Raw genomic sequence first — 14302 nt, 5'->3', positions numbered from 1 at the left:
TGGAAGAAGAATTCCTCAAAATAGAGAGGACTTAACAAGGAGGCGAGAGTTGATGAAATGAACCAAGTTATAGGTGTTAAAGAAAGACTAGTGAAAGTTTGTAACATGGGTCACAGTATTATATGGTTTAGAAACTTGGCTGAGGCAAGGTGATACTGGAGAATTCTGAGATGTGGGTGGGCTAGAGGAGAGAAAAGGAAACAAGGAATTTAGAGCATGGGAAGGGAGGAAGAGAGGGATAAATTCAAAGAAGGCACCAAAAATTAATGTAGTAGTATTTAAGGGAGGCGACCGACTGCTGAGGTCATTTGCACCCTAGGGGAAGGACAGGAAAGGATGAAGGGCGGAGAGAAACCCAGCGTCGGCATTAGCCTACTCTTAATGAAAGGCGCCTAGGGGTCCGCAGCTTAACATCCCATCCGACAGACGGGGTACTCACTCTAAGTGCCCTCCACAAAGCACCTCAAGTAGGGATCGAGATATTTTGAAAAATATTCAACACCGCCGGGATTTGAACCCGAGCCCTCTGGGTGGGAAGCCAGTACGATAGCCACCGCACCAATCCCGATCCCCGCAAAAATTAATGTAGGGCATGTTGAATGATAAATGTTGAACACTACAGTAGAGGCTATGATGTTGGTGGGACAAGGTAAAGACAAAAAGATTATACATGACAAAGAGGATGTAAGAAGGCATCAATCACATGTGTTTATTGGATGAATAGCCTCAAGTAATGCTAGTTTTAGGGTATTTATTTAGCTTTGTGATAGGTGAGCCATAGAGATCTAGCAGAGTTTAAGTGCTGGATCCACCAATAACCTACCCTGACCAGTAGATTATACTAAATAATAATGTAGCTATATTATGCATGTTATTTTAGTGGGCATAAGAGCTTTCGGCAATTTTGGTCAACTTCTGGGCTATACCTCTTGCCAGGATACCAAAAACTCGCTTTGAAACATATAATCTATCACATTCCAGCCTATCAATATTACACAAAGTATCTTTAGCAATTCTATTAAATACCATTAGTTCTTCTAAATTGCACTGTACTTTTTAGATTATAACTAATTCTTCAGATACAGTATTTAGTCATACATTGTTCCCTTTTACTGCTCTTTCTATAGTTTTATTATTTTGGAGAACCAATTTCAACAGGCCAACACAAACTGAGTATTGGGAAGGCAGCAAATTTTCCATGTTCCTTAGGTTAAAGTAGGCACATTGCCGTGGACAAAATATATTTCTTGTCAAGCATATCAGTTGCTTGCGATCTCTGCAGGAATTATCGGTAGTATGTGTGTGTGTATGTGTAATGTATATGAAGTTAGCACCAGCGGGCAAAGACAAAAACACAGAAACACGAAAAAAGGAAAAAAACTCGCTAGTTTTCGAATTTTCGGTGGTCCCAGCCACCTTTCTCAAGGACGAGAAGGAAGGCTGAAAACTAGTTAGTTTCTTTTCTCTTTTCTATTTGTGTGTTTCTGTGTTTTTGACTTTGTCCGCTGGTGCTAACTTCATATACATTATTACTCACATCTGTAAGACTTTCACGTAAGTTTTGAAAATATATATACATATATATGCGTGTGGGTCGCGGTAGTCCAGGGGTAAAGCATTGGACTACTGATCGGGAGGGCCCAGTTTAGATTCCTCGGCAAGCCTCTCTGGGCACCTGCAGCTCCACCCAAGCTATCTGATTTTTCGGGTACCAGATCTTCCTGGGAAACCACAACTAGCACAGGGAATGGAACTGGCCCCCCTACACTGATGTCTGTGAATTTTGCATGCCTCCAGGCTTAGTACTGGGTGAACTCTGCCGTCACCGACCAAACCAACCTTCAGGTCGAATACTGTTTTACATATACATATACATGGTCAATTATGAAAGTAATGTGCATGATTTTATTTACTTCTCTGGGAAAAATAGATTTTTACATTGTACTTGTACAAATGCTTAAAATTCTTTAAACTACTCTCCCCCTGCTTCAATACACTAGCGGAGACGTGTCTGCCCTAGAAGGCGCCCTGAAACTCCTCCACAGGAATGTCTCTCAGGATCATTGTAACATGCTTTTGGATGTTTTCCAGGTCTCCTATAGCTTTCCTTTCAGATCTCTCTTCAGTCAGGGGGACAAAAAAACTCGGAGACAAAAACATTTGCATGGAGTCTTTTCGGGACTGTAAGGGGACTGGGGGACCCCTGCCGTGGGGCTCCAGGCCAGGAAGCTGATAACAATGAAGGACATGTGGTTCAACACAGGACTGGGTTGCACATTTCCAGATCCTCTGTCACTATCTCATGTACCGTAAATGTGGACATGCATAGGGTGTCAGCAATCTGCTGGATGCTCAATCGAGAATTGGAATGCAGAACTTTGCTTGCACAATTCCTGTTTTCATTGTTCTGGCTATTGTCGTGCATCCAGAACACCTTTTCCACCTTCCAGACTGTGACCTTGAAATTCAGTCATCCATGTAGGCCTCTTGAAGCATCTGGAATGTTTCAGGGGCTTTCTTTCCAAGATACTCAGAAAACTTCAAGGCATATCGCTGTTGATGTAAATGCTCAATCGCACCACACTTGACACGGAAGCACGTGTTTCTGCTCAGACTACTCGGAGGCAAATTGCACCTAGCTGAGTTGGAAGGGCAGACCACACTGCCATGGATAATCGCGTCACCATAAAATCATGCATGTTAATTTCATAATGGACCATGTCTGTATAGCGATACCAACTCTTATGAGTCTTTAATTGCAGGATTATTATTATTGTGGTTGTACTAAAATGGCTGATACGACCTAAATCAAATCTGGTCTTTAATGTTTTATCAGTTCTAAAATTTTTATAATAATATGTCATATTTTCAAATAATTCATATTAACTAAAGAAGAAATTAAGATTTTAAATCAATATAAGAATTAAATTAACCATCTCAGATTTTAAGAACACATCAAAGATTTTTATAGAGTAGTAAATCACTAAATGTAGGTATTTGAAAAGATCAATTTTGAAAATCAAAGCAAATTTATAATTCACACTCTCAACACCTCCACATTTCATATTAATGATGATTCTTTTTTATTATAAGTGTTGGGTGTTGGTTACAAAGTCTGACAGTCCTATAACACAAAATCGCCAAGTGATTTCTACTGGAAGTCCAACATTAATAATAAAGATTCTAAGTGTTGAAATGCCATAGGCACCACCTAAAAATAAGCAATTACAAAAAATTAGATAGATACTGGTGAGTACCTACATTTTTTCAGTTTATCTCTCCCAATAAATACAGTTTCTTCAGAAAAAACAAATGATCAACATAGGAACAGGTCCATTTTTGCATCTATATAGGAACAGAACATTTAGGCATCCTTGGACAATTTTTCGTTGTGCCTTTTTCTGCTAAAATACATGGATTATCTAGATGGAAAGTATGAGAAACAATTTCAGTGTTTTTTAATGTTTCACAGAAAAAAATAAATTGAGTAAAAATTATCTCAACATTAATACTTAATTATATTTCTTATTGAGTGCTAAGTGTATTTGATTCATTTTAAGGAGTATCTTTCATGGTGTTTTGCCACTTTGAAAACTCTGCGAATGTTAATATGAATATAATTCAATATGAACACAAATGTTTTTATTGATTAAATTTTAATTTATCTGCTTTTTTTAATGATATATTCAAAATTGTATATTAAATAATGTTAAGAGCAGGAGTACCACTATGAACTGAGAATATGAAAAAAGGGCTTCATTAACCACAGAAAATGAACTTCTTGGCTCGTTTTGGTCAGTGTATTTTGTTAAAATTTTTATAGCTTTTTTAATTCCTCTATTATAGTTATTATTTTTTTTTATTCTAATCCATGTCATTATTTATATTCATATTTACATTCAAATTTTAAAAATGCTCTCTTCACTAAAATAAACTGAAAGCATATACATTTAGGAATAAGGAAGAAAGTTATCAATTACTTAAATTAAGTTTATAGTTTAACCTTTCAACTTTTAAAATTTAAGCATCAGCCAACTACTATGTCAAAGTGAATGGTGATATAATAATATTTATGATGACATCAGGACATTACTTGGTACAACAAAACTCAAGAAAGTTTCAATGCTCAACTTCCCTTCATACACTTTCCCAGTTATCAAAAAAGCAGAGGGTATGAGAATGAGATCCAAAAAATGTGACAACACTAAGCCAAAGTCCCATACTTACTCAATTAAAAATGTCATTAGAATCAGGATTATAGCATGAGAGTTGCATTTTAATGCACTTGAAGGTCAACATTTTCATGTACATGCATGAATAACATACTTAAGGTGTTATGTATTCAGACTTTTTTCAAATTAAAAGAGAGAAAACCAAGAACTAGTGATGCATGTGAGAATAATCAAGATGGCCACTAAGCACAATACAGTAAAACTTTGTTATTTTAAAATTCAAGGGACCAAAGCAAATGCGACTCCAAAACATTGGGGTGCAAAATAAACTGATTTAAAAAAATTATTACAACTCTGTACTCAACCCATATAATCATGATGCTGTTTCATCAGTACATTAAAAAACTTGGCACCTAGAAAGTATCACAGTGAAATTTGTTTTTGTATTCAAAGAGCAACTCAATGCCACAAGCACCAGCTCACAGCAGAATCCCCTCCATTGACTCATCTGCCCAAACCTACAGGAGCATAATTACGTTTTCAATGCTCTGCGCCATCTGTTTTTCAAATGTCTTTCCTCTATCAACTAAAATCTTCTTCATCCCCCTCAGCTGCAAATCTAGCTTTCATTGAGATGAGCAAATTGGATCATTTTGCTACCCATTCTGTGGTAAGTTCTCTTTTGGTATTACTCATGGGAAACAATCTTCCAATATGACAACACTGTATGATATGCATGAATGAAATAAAAAAAAGTAATAATGAAAGCGCAAGGGTTGAACAATAAAGACTGATCATACATTTGTTTACGTCATAATTTATTCCACAAAACTTTCTTATTATGTGGCAATAATAGGTAATTCATATGTGGTACAAGTTTCATTTCTTTGACTGACCTAAGCCAGTGTCTGATGATGAAAAAAGCTTTCCACAAAGGGATTTCTTCACATTTGGGGAACATAGAGCCACACAGGCCCCAAAGGAGGAGGGCAAACATACTCTACATTAATGTTTAAGAGATATTCAGCCGCGACATGTATGATGTGAGGCCATACATCCTCGTGGTGCCCGTTGCTTTCAAATGTCACCTTTTGCATTTCCTATGGCATTCAGGGAAATTTTCAGTAAATCTTGTAAGTATCCTCCTTTTACAGTCATGTGCACAGGCATGACATGTTGATGTACCATTCTGTGAAATTGGAAAAGTGTTATGACCATTACATTTCCATCAGAAGCCACTGGGCTGTGTTTGGTCTTTATGATGCAAAAGATTCCCATGCAGAGCTTTGTTGTTTGCTATCAGGATTAAAATGATATATCCATTTTTCATCTGGAGGGATAACTTTTGAAAGAAACTTCTTATCTTCCGGTAACAGCAACCTACACTTGGGATGCTCTGTTGTACAGATATGAGTAAGTCTGTGAACCCGTTATTAATTTTAGTTTGCTTAATTGGGTCATAGCTTGCATGTGCATTAAACTCTAGATTATTTGTGCTCATGGATGCAGAATGAACCACAGATTATCAAAACAATATGGATAGCAAAGATAAACGGAAAATACGGTTGTTATATAAATGGATTCAATTTATCTAATACTTAAAACAAGTGACCGCAAGTAGGAAACAAACTCTCAATTTTCATTCTTGTGATTAATTCAAGTTTTTTAGCTATGGAAAGGTCATTTTTTCTAATTTCAGACATTTCTGTAAGGGTGGAATTATATGTAGTGTATACAATTCATAGTCATCAGGTGATACCGATTAAAACAATGCAGTGTAGATAACTTATTTGTTACATTATTAAACTATATATATTTGCTCCCTTCAAGGAAAATAATGAAGGGATAATGAAGGAGAAGAAAGGAATTATGAAGGGAAATGTTAATACGTAAGTGCAGAAATAGTACAAAAATGTTTAAATTAAAAATTAAATACTATCAACAACTTTTCATTCAGAGAGATTAAAAGCTTTTAGGAAAGTCGAGGTATTCCCAACTTGTATTTTTTTATAGTACATCAAAGTTTCAAAGCATTTAATTATCTTTAAATTGTAATTTCATCAAAATTCTGATGAGCTGGTATGAGGAAATAGCATGGATAATCATGACTTCACTGTATTTCACTGCAAATTGTTAGCCAGCTGCATTTCCACACATGCTATCAAAGGTTTACTGAAATGATATGTTTTAGTTGAATCATTTTCAATGCCATGAGACAATCCTTTGGAGCACCTTAGAAGCCAAAACAAGCATATTACAAGTATTGTCTCTTAAAATTATGCGACAGGATTTATTAAGCTTTCCGTACTAAGAACATGATCCCCCAATAAGTCTTCCAGTGAGGGTACATACATCAAGCTTCTAACTAAAGTCATATCAAATAGTCGGCTCTTTGTCCCACCTGAGGGAGAGAGCATGAGGGAAGATTTAATGAAGCATGGCTGATAAGGTCTCCAAATGCATTGCAGCATAACAATTGTGGCCTCAAAAAGGCCTTCAGAAGAGTGTGGGCACTTGACAATTTCTATCGTTCATTCCTGTTTTTGGGGAGATTATAGCCTCAACTTCATGTTTTCCACCACATCAAGAGGCTCCCAAATATGCCTCCACAATCCAAACTCTCCTCCAAGATACTTGATTCAGGCATATTCTCTGTAAAGCCCATAAAATTGAGGGCATGATACCCTTTTCTGTCCATTTGACCTATCTACCTCAGTAAATGATGTACGAACAATTTGCAGCATTTCATACCACAATTTGTACGCACATGAAATTAAGAGTCAAGTTAAAATGTTATGCGCTCACAATGTGACACAAACACATCCAATCAATCTCAATACTTTGTTTTGAATTTCAACGTGTTGTGCTCGTGAAATGAAGGCCTGATATCCTCAAATCACAAATCTAGCCTTTCTTGAAGTATTTATATGGTCTTACATTTCCACATTCCATTGAACCAATTGAATCAGGTATTAAATGACTATTATTTAATTTACGGATAAGTTATATTAAAAGTTGATTTAAGCACAGTAGAACATTTTTACAACATTTTCTTTGAATTTAAAAGCACAGAAATTTTCAATATTCACTGCGCAGTCAGCTAAGCATGTATAACCAACAATAGAGGAGCTTCAAATTGGTGTCAATAAAATTCATTGGTTATGATATTAAATGAAGCACCCAATACATGTCAAAGGGTGACAGCCGAAATATCTTACTTCTACTGTGGTCATTCTACAACAGTTCAACAAATAAAATTGAAATTTCTTGTGTCACGCTCTGTAAGATTTTGTCCTACTTTCTGTGCCAATTGACACATATGAAAAACTGAGTCGCATGAAATAGTATTATGCACAAACATTTATTACACATGTTATGTACACTTGAAAATTATGTAAACATGTTCAGAGACCCAAATGATCCAATATGAAGTAATTATAATGCATGAAAAAATTTACTACAAGTTTAACAATAGATAAAAGGGTAATATACACCATAAAAATACTTTCAAAAAATTTGTATTTATTTTCAATTGTGTAAACTTGAGCAAAATCTTTAAAGCATAATTTCTCAAATACTCTTGATTTTTTCTTTAAAAAATCAAATGATGCACTTAACCTTTATCTTCAACATAATTACATTTAGTGTGTTTTTTGCTTCAAGGAAGATTCATAAAACTAAACTATATCATTGACAGACCTTAACTGCTTTCTTTGATCAATTTCAGAGCACCAACATAACCTACCCATAGCCATTCCTTATGCCCAGCCCTAGATTGATAAATCGCTCGTTACTTGCTCTTCTTCCACCTCTTGTCCCCTAAATGAAATTCCCATTAAGAAGTAGCCTAACCTAATCAGGTTATTCCTCAGTGACTAAATTGACAGCAAATAGTCCGTGTGTGTGTATGGTAGACTTGATACACACGATGGTAAGGTGAAAGGTTCTGGGCCTGACACAAAGATGGTGTTCCAATCAGCTATTAATTCTTGTCTTCTGCATAAACAACATCTTGAGCACGAAGGCGCATGTGATGAGTCAAGCTGTTTCAACCCACATCACCTTCCCTTGGTATACAACCTTTTTACCCATACCCTAGCAATGAGAGCATTCAATTATCCCATATAGGACTCAGACAAACTGGATAAGCCATTTAGGATTTATGAATCCCTTTCATTTCTCAGAGGTTCGCTTATTTTCCCAGAAACATAGCACAGCTGTTTTCACAATATGGGGTTCTTTCTCAAATGATATTTTCCCTGTAGTTGGATCAATGCTTTTCCCGCAAGTAGTCATGTATTCAGAACAAATTTCCACTCCTGAGAATGGATAATTTTTTTATAAGACTTTGCTAGCAGCTAAGATGAATTTTACATTGAAAATGAAGGAGCTATTGACAATTATAATAAGAGTTCTCTGATCTTACATATGAGGATGATGAACTTAGTGCTGGTCCAGGTGGCACTGCAGAGATGAAATCATCCCAGCACTCACCCAGAGCCCAGACTGAATGCACTGAGAGTGAAGTTGCATTCATGAAGGCAAAATTAAGACGTGCAATTCTTTACTCAAGTGATAATGATATAAGCGATAGCATTGAGGAATTGAGCGTAGTAATCGAGTGAAAGAAATGTTAAGTGCGAGAAACAAGGAAAAGAAAAGTGGAAAGCTACATCTGAAGATGACCGAGAGCCTAGATGATTCCCTTTTGCAACAAGTCAGTTATGTGTTCGACCTCAAGTTACCACCGAATGTGCCACACCAATCGTTTTTTTTTCAGTTGTTTTTTACTGACACCTTGATAACAAGAATAACAAGTGAGACTAACGAGCATGCTGGGGTTATATTTAGCTGGAAAAACACATCCCAGCAACCCACTTGGAATAATTGGAAAGTGGTGACAGTTGAGGAAATGAAGGTTTTTCTGGATCTAATACTACAGACAGGTGTATTAAAACAATCTAACTTGCAAAGTTATTCGTACATGGATTTCAAGTCTCAAGCACCATTTTATTCAAGCTATTATCAAATGGGAGAGGTTTTTGCAAATATTTTGGATTCTGCACTTGAAAAACTATCAAAAATCAAGTAAAAATGAGAGAGCAAGAACCAAGAAGGTAAACTCCTCCTTGTTGTATCTGGAAATGAAATTTAGAGAGAGGTTCTGCCCTGGGAAGGAGATATCAGTTGATGAGGCTATTGTTAGTTTCAAGGCAAAGATAAAATTCATCATGTAAAATCCTAAAAGGCAAAAAAAATGGGAAATTTGTATTTAAGTCCTCTCAGATACCAACAGTGGTTACATACATTCATTTGTTCCTTATTATGGTGAATTCACATCTGACACCTTGGCAAACCTGAACCCCCTTTACTAGAGGAATAGTTTTAGAACATCAAAAGCAATGAAAAACTCTGTGCTTGATGCTCAAAGCTATCATTTCTACACCGACAGGTACTACACTTGCGTAACCCTGGCTCAAGAAAAAAACACCTGACAGGAACAATAACATCCAGTAGAAAAGACAATGCCACCCTAATCAACTACCCCAAGCTAAAGAAAGAAGAGGCAGTGGCTCATAGGAATCAAATTGCTATGCTCCTTGCATGGAAGGACAAGAGGGTAGTCGCAATGCTCAGTATATGTGACAACTCGCTGAGTCAGTCAAAAGGAGTGTGTGGCGATAGAAAGGCAATGATTTTCATACCCTAGGGAGTGACTAACAACACAAAGTTTATCAGGAAGTTGATTTGGCAAATGGTGGCGTAAGTTGTTTTCAGGGGGCTAGAGGTCAGCATTGAGAATTCTTAAATTTGGAAAAAATAATGCCAAAAAGAAAAAAAACCATTATCACATGGTAAATTAATTCGGGAACTGGTGCAAGGTCTTGTGGAGGAATTCAGAAGCAGAGCACAGACTACTAGGGTAGATTATCATCCGAAAAGTCAGATCAGCGTTTAAATGGAAATCTCAATGTAATCATTCCTCACTCAAACAAAAAAACAAAAGAGTGCAGTTTGCCCAGACAGAAAAGTTAAAAGGTGGAAGAAGAGAGGCAATTTTTACATGGGAGACATGTGAATGTAATCCAGTTTTTCATTTGGGGGCATGTCTCAGAAAATACCACACTATGAAAAATATAGAAATTAGAATAACTCTATGAATACAAAAAATAATTTTCATAGTAAAATTTTCCAAATAAAAAATTTTATGAGAAGAGAAATGCAGTCTTTCATCCTGGTGCCACCACATAAAGATGGAGCAAATGAAAATTAAATGCCGATTAGACTACAGGAATTGACACGATTACATCCAAGTGCCAAGGCTTAAGCAGGAAATAGATGATAAATGCACGAGGTTGTTCCTGGCAATCATTGTGGGCAAACAGTTGGATCTCTCCTGCAAAAAGGCATTGAATTACAGGTTGAAAGCAGAAGAATCATGTATCACAGGACACTAAGGGAATAGAATTTTCCCTAATACAGTTGCCAACAATATAACTAAACCGATCCCGAATGCGCCCCGTGCACTTCATCTCCCTCCCATGAAAACATTGAGTGTTCCCATAATATGAGGTACGCCCTGAAAATAATGTCCATTTGGTAATAAAAATAAAATGAGTACAAAGACAGAAAAACTATTTATTGAAAAAAACTACAATCTTAAACTATCTTTCTACACAGCTCCCACCATTTTGTAGGCACTTGTCATAGCGTGGCACAAGTTTTGGTATGCCTTCTTCATAAAACCTTGCTGCCTGAGTTGTCAACCATGTGGTAACAAATTCTTTGAGTTTGTCATCATTGTTGAATTTTTTATCACCAAGGAGCATTTTCAGGTGCAAAAAGAGATGGAAGTCCCTAGGGGTGAGGTTAGGTCAGTATGGATAGTGGTCAAACTGGCTCCCTATGTGAGTTGCATGTTTGATTCGACCTGTGAGGTCGGGCAGTGTCATGACTCAAGATGGACACCTACTTTGGCATTGTGCTCTTGATCATGTCCTTCATTAAACTGTTGGACCTATCTCCTTATCATTGTACCACTCATCACATTTTCCTCTTAAACCTCGAAAATCTGTCTATGAATATTGTTTGGTGTAGTATTCTTCCCATCAGAAAATGAATTGCAAATCTAATCTCACAAGTGGTGGGATTTTTAATTAAACTTACCAAGCACTATTAAGCGTAAACAAAAACAGGAATCTTAAAATGGTATCATCTCCTTCTCCTTGACCCAGAGCAACTATCCCACATACCTGTATGCCAAATTGCAATTGAAGCACTGCCATGGCAAGAAGTACAAATGGAACTTACTTCCGTCATGCACGGATTTACAATGAACCTGGGCCATCTAATTGTGCATCCTACATATCCAAGTAACTTTAGAAATAACTTTAGAAATACATATATTTTTGAGCTCAATCAATGGTTATATGCATGGTAATAGTACCATCTTGTTCAATGGAATGCTAAAACAATTGCTAAATCCTCCATTAATACAATAATGGAGAAGCAGATCTGAGATCATAGAAAAAAGCATAGAATCAGTTTTACTCATAAAGGTTTCTACCGCAACATATTCTTCAGAGAATGAAGAATGTTGAGAGAACAACTGGCAATTGAATGCATACTACCAAGATGAAATGACAGAGAGATATATTGTCACAGACAAGTAATTCTTCCCTTGCATGATACGCAATCAAAACAAATTCGTCAGACATAGCAGCCAACATCACATAGTTTTTCATATCCTGTTGTCTTCAGAAGAACTTTTTTGACCCCCTTTCTATCAAGCGTGTAATTTGATGGCATATCTAAGTAAATTGCTATTTTTTCCGCATTTACCATCTGCCCCAGCATGAAATTCCCTTTCTTTCGAAGATCAGGTACTTGTTTTCGGAAAGACACCTATGCGTATTCAAAGTCCATTGGAACCTTCTATCAAATCAATGTTCTCCGCTAAAACGCTAGCCCTGTTCGTCACATGAATCGTTCTGCCCATCATTAACTCGCCCCAAATTGTGTGCGAGGGATGCCCAAAGATCTTGCTTTGTTGTTGGCTTCCTGTTGAAGTAGGCCGTAGCTCACAAAAAGTCCACCTCGTGTTGGAATATTCCAACACTGCTGCATCCACTTCAGGGAATCTTCCATGTTTTTGCCCAGGGAACTTCTTTTGCTCAGGCTTGCATGCAAAAATAGTGTTATTTTTCTGATGCCACTATCTTACATTGCAACCTTTTACACCAAATCTGGTAACTGTTCTTCTATTCCCCATTTTCTTCCGCGAACAAGATAACTTGCCTTTTGAACTTCACGGTGCAAAAATAGTGTTATTTTTCTGATGCCACTATCTTACATTGCAACCTTTTACACCAAATCTGGTAACTGTTCTTCTATTCCCCATTTTCTTCCGCGAACAAGATATCTTGCCTTTTGAACTTCACGGTGCACAATTCTCGCTGACACAGGCCAGGTCTCGGTTCTTTATCAAGCTGGATTGCCCTGCTCTCAGGAAGCTATCTAAATGAATAACCAGAGTTCAACATTTCCCTAACCAATGACAATTATGAAGTCACCCACTTGGAAGCATTACGGTACAGATATTCTCACCCTTTTTCTTTCCTTTGTCAATGTTTTCCACGTACTTATATGCCCCACCCCAATTCTGAGGAACAACCACTCAATTATCCCTGCTAATCCCCAGAAATGGATCGCCACTAAATGCTAACCTATGTCCCTGAGAGGCCACGCCTGTTTGAGCCCAAAATATGTTGTCTTAGAATCACATTTAACTATTCTTTGGTTTTATGGTGTTGAAAATTGTGTGTGTCTTAAATTCACGGGCATCTTAGATTTGAATAAATACAGTATATACATCGCATCATTGAACAGTAAGGGCCAATTACCTCCTATATTTAAATATTAGCAGGTCAGAACAGTGTTGTATGCATTCAGTGCCATCTATTGATAGTTTCCAAAACCAGTGATGTTATTCTTTTGATTCGGCTGCCGTTTGCCTGTTGGCAAATGAGATACATTGTATGTGAAAATAGTCGATGTTACCAGTTGCAGCGTATGTGTTTTGATTAAATTTCTATGCGTTAAAGTATAATTAGCTGCCCAAAATCATCGAGAGTTTGCCTGGTTTTGAACCAGGCAAACTCTCAAACTTTCATGAGTGAAGGGAGGGTTTGGCATTGGTGTCAAGACTTCAAAATAAGCCACGCAGCCAGCCAGCCGTCCCATGCATGTGCCAGCACACACATGCATATGACGAAGAGCAAAGTGGCAGACACCGTATCCAAACTTATGTAGTCGTACAAAAAGTGAACCACGAACTGCATCTAATACATAATTGAGGAAAAATGCTCTGGCTAATAAATTTTCTCTTTTTGGATGAACAACTCTATGTCGTTGCCTAAGGAAAAGCTCAGATATTATAAATTGGGCCTAAGGTGAGTATGGACAATGCTTACCGACTAACACAAAGAGCAAAGAACGTTGGAAGGGACGAGCATTTTTGGACAGCTATAGATAAGACGCAGATTGCATCTAGCGACTATTTCCTCTTCTTGCACTTGAAATAGTGGCTTGTTGGACAACAGTTAGAACAACGACAAGGAACTCGAGACTGCCATTGTCAACTTTTTTGATTCCCAGGAGGCAAAATTCTATGCTAAGGGATTAAAGAAGATGGTGCAGCAGAGCCAAAAGTACTTAAAAGTGAATAGCCATTATGTGGGAAAGTGAAGTAAGTTTGTAAGAAATTAAAACTGTGAATAAAAACTACCCTAACAAATGTATTTTTTAAATGAACAAATGGCCCTTACTCTTCCATTATGCCTCGTGTAAGTTTTACCTCACTTTACTGAGTAATTTGTGAATTAGATTATGGCATAATTTATGGTTGAAATTTCATGGAATGATTCTGCTCATCCTTTCAAATGATTTATCTCACAGGATAGTGGTGTAACAGTCCAATGGATAGACACTGGGATACTGACCAGAGGACCTAGGTTTGATTCCAGGTGATGCCTCTGGGCACCTTCAAGTTCACCCAAGCTGTGTGATCTTTCAGGTATCAGATTTTCCTGGGAAACCACAGTTGGCACAGGGAAAGGAATAGATTGCAT

At 37.1% G+C, this 14302-nt stretch overlaps 1 protein-coding gene across 2 annotated transcripts in view; it reads right to left on the bottom strand.

Moving 5' to 3' along the window:
• LOC139685652 (ubiquitin-conjugating enzyme E2 H-like) overlaps positions 1–14302 on the bottom strand; it is a 48254-nt gene that overhangs the window by 10935 nt on the left and 23017 nt on the right. Inside the window, exon 5 of one of the 2 annotated variants that reach the window (XR_011700209.1) lies at positions 3262–3422. The exons of the other annotated variant lie outside the window; for it this stretch is intronic. The gene's annotated coding sequence lies outside the window, so the exon portion shown is untranslated. The remainder of the gene's footprint in view (positions 1–3261; positions 3423–14302) is intronic. 2 annotated transcript variants of the gene reach the window in all.

Source organism: Hetaerina americana, unplaced genomic scaffold (genome assembly GCF_022747635.1).
Source record: "Hetaerina americana unplaced genomic scaffold, ioHetAmer1.1.p SCAF_12, whole genome shotgun sequence".
NCBI lineage: Eukaryota > Metazoa > Arthropoda > Insecta > Odonata > Calopterygidae > Hetaerina > Hetaerina americana.
The sequence above is the reverse complement of the archived record's forward strand: the minus strand, read 5'-3'. Positions and strand labels throughout refer to the sequence as shown.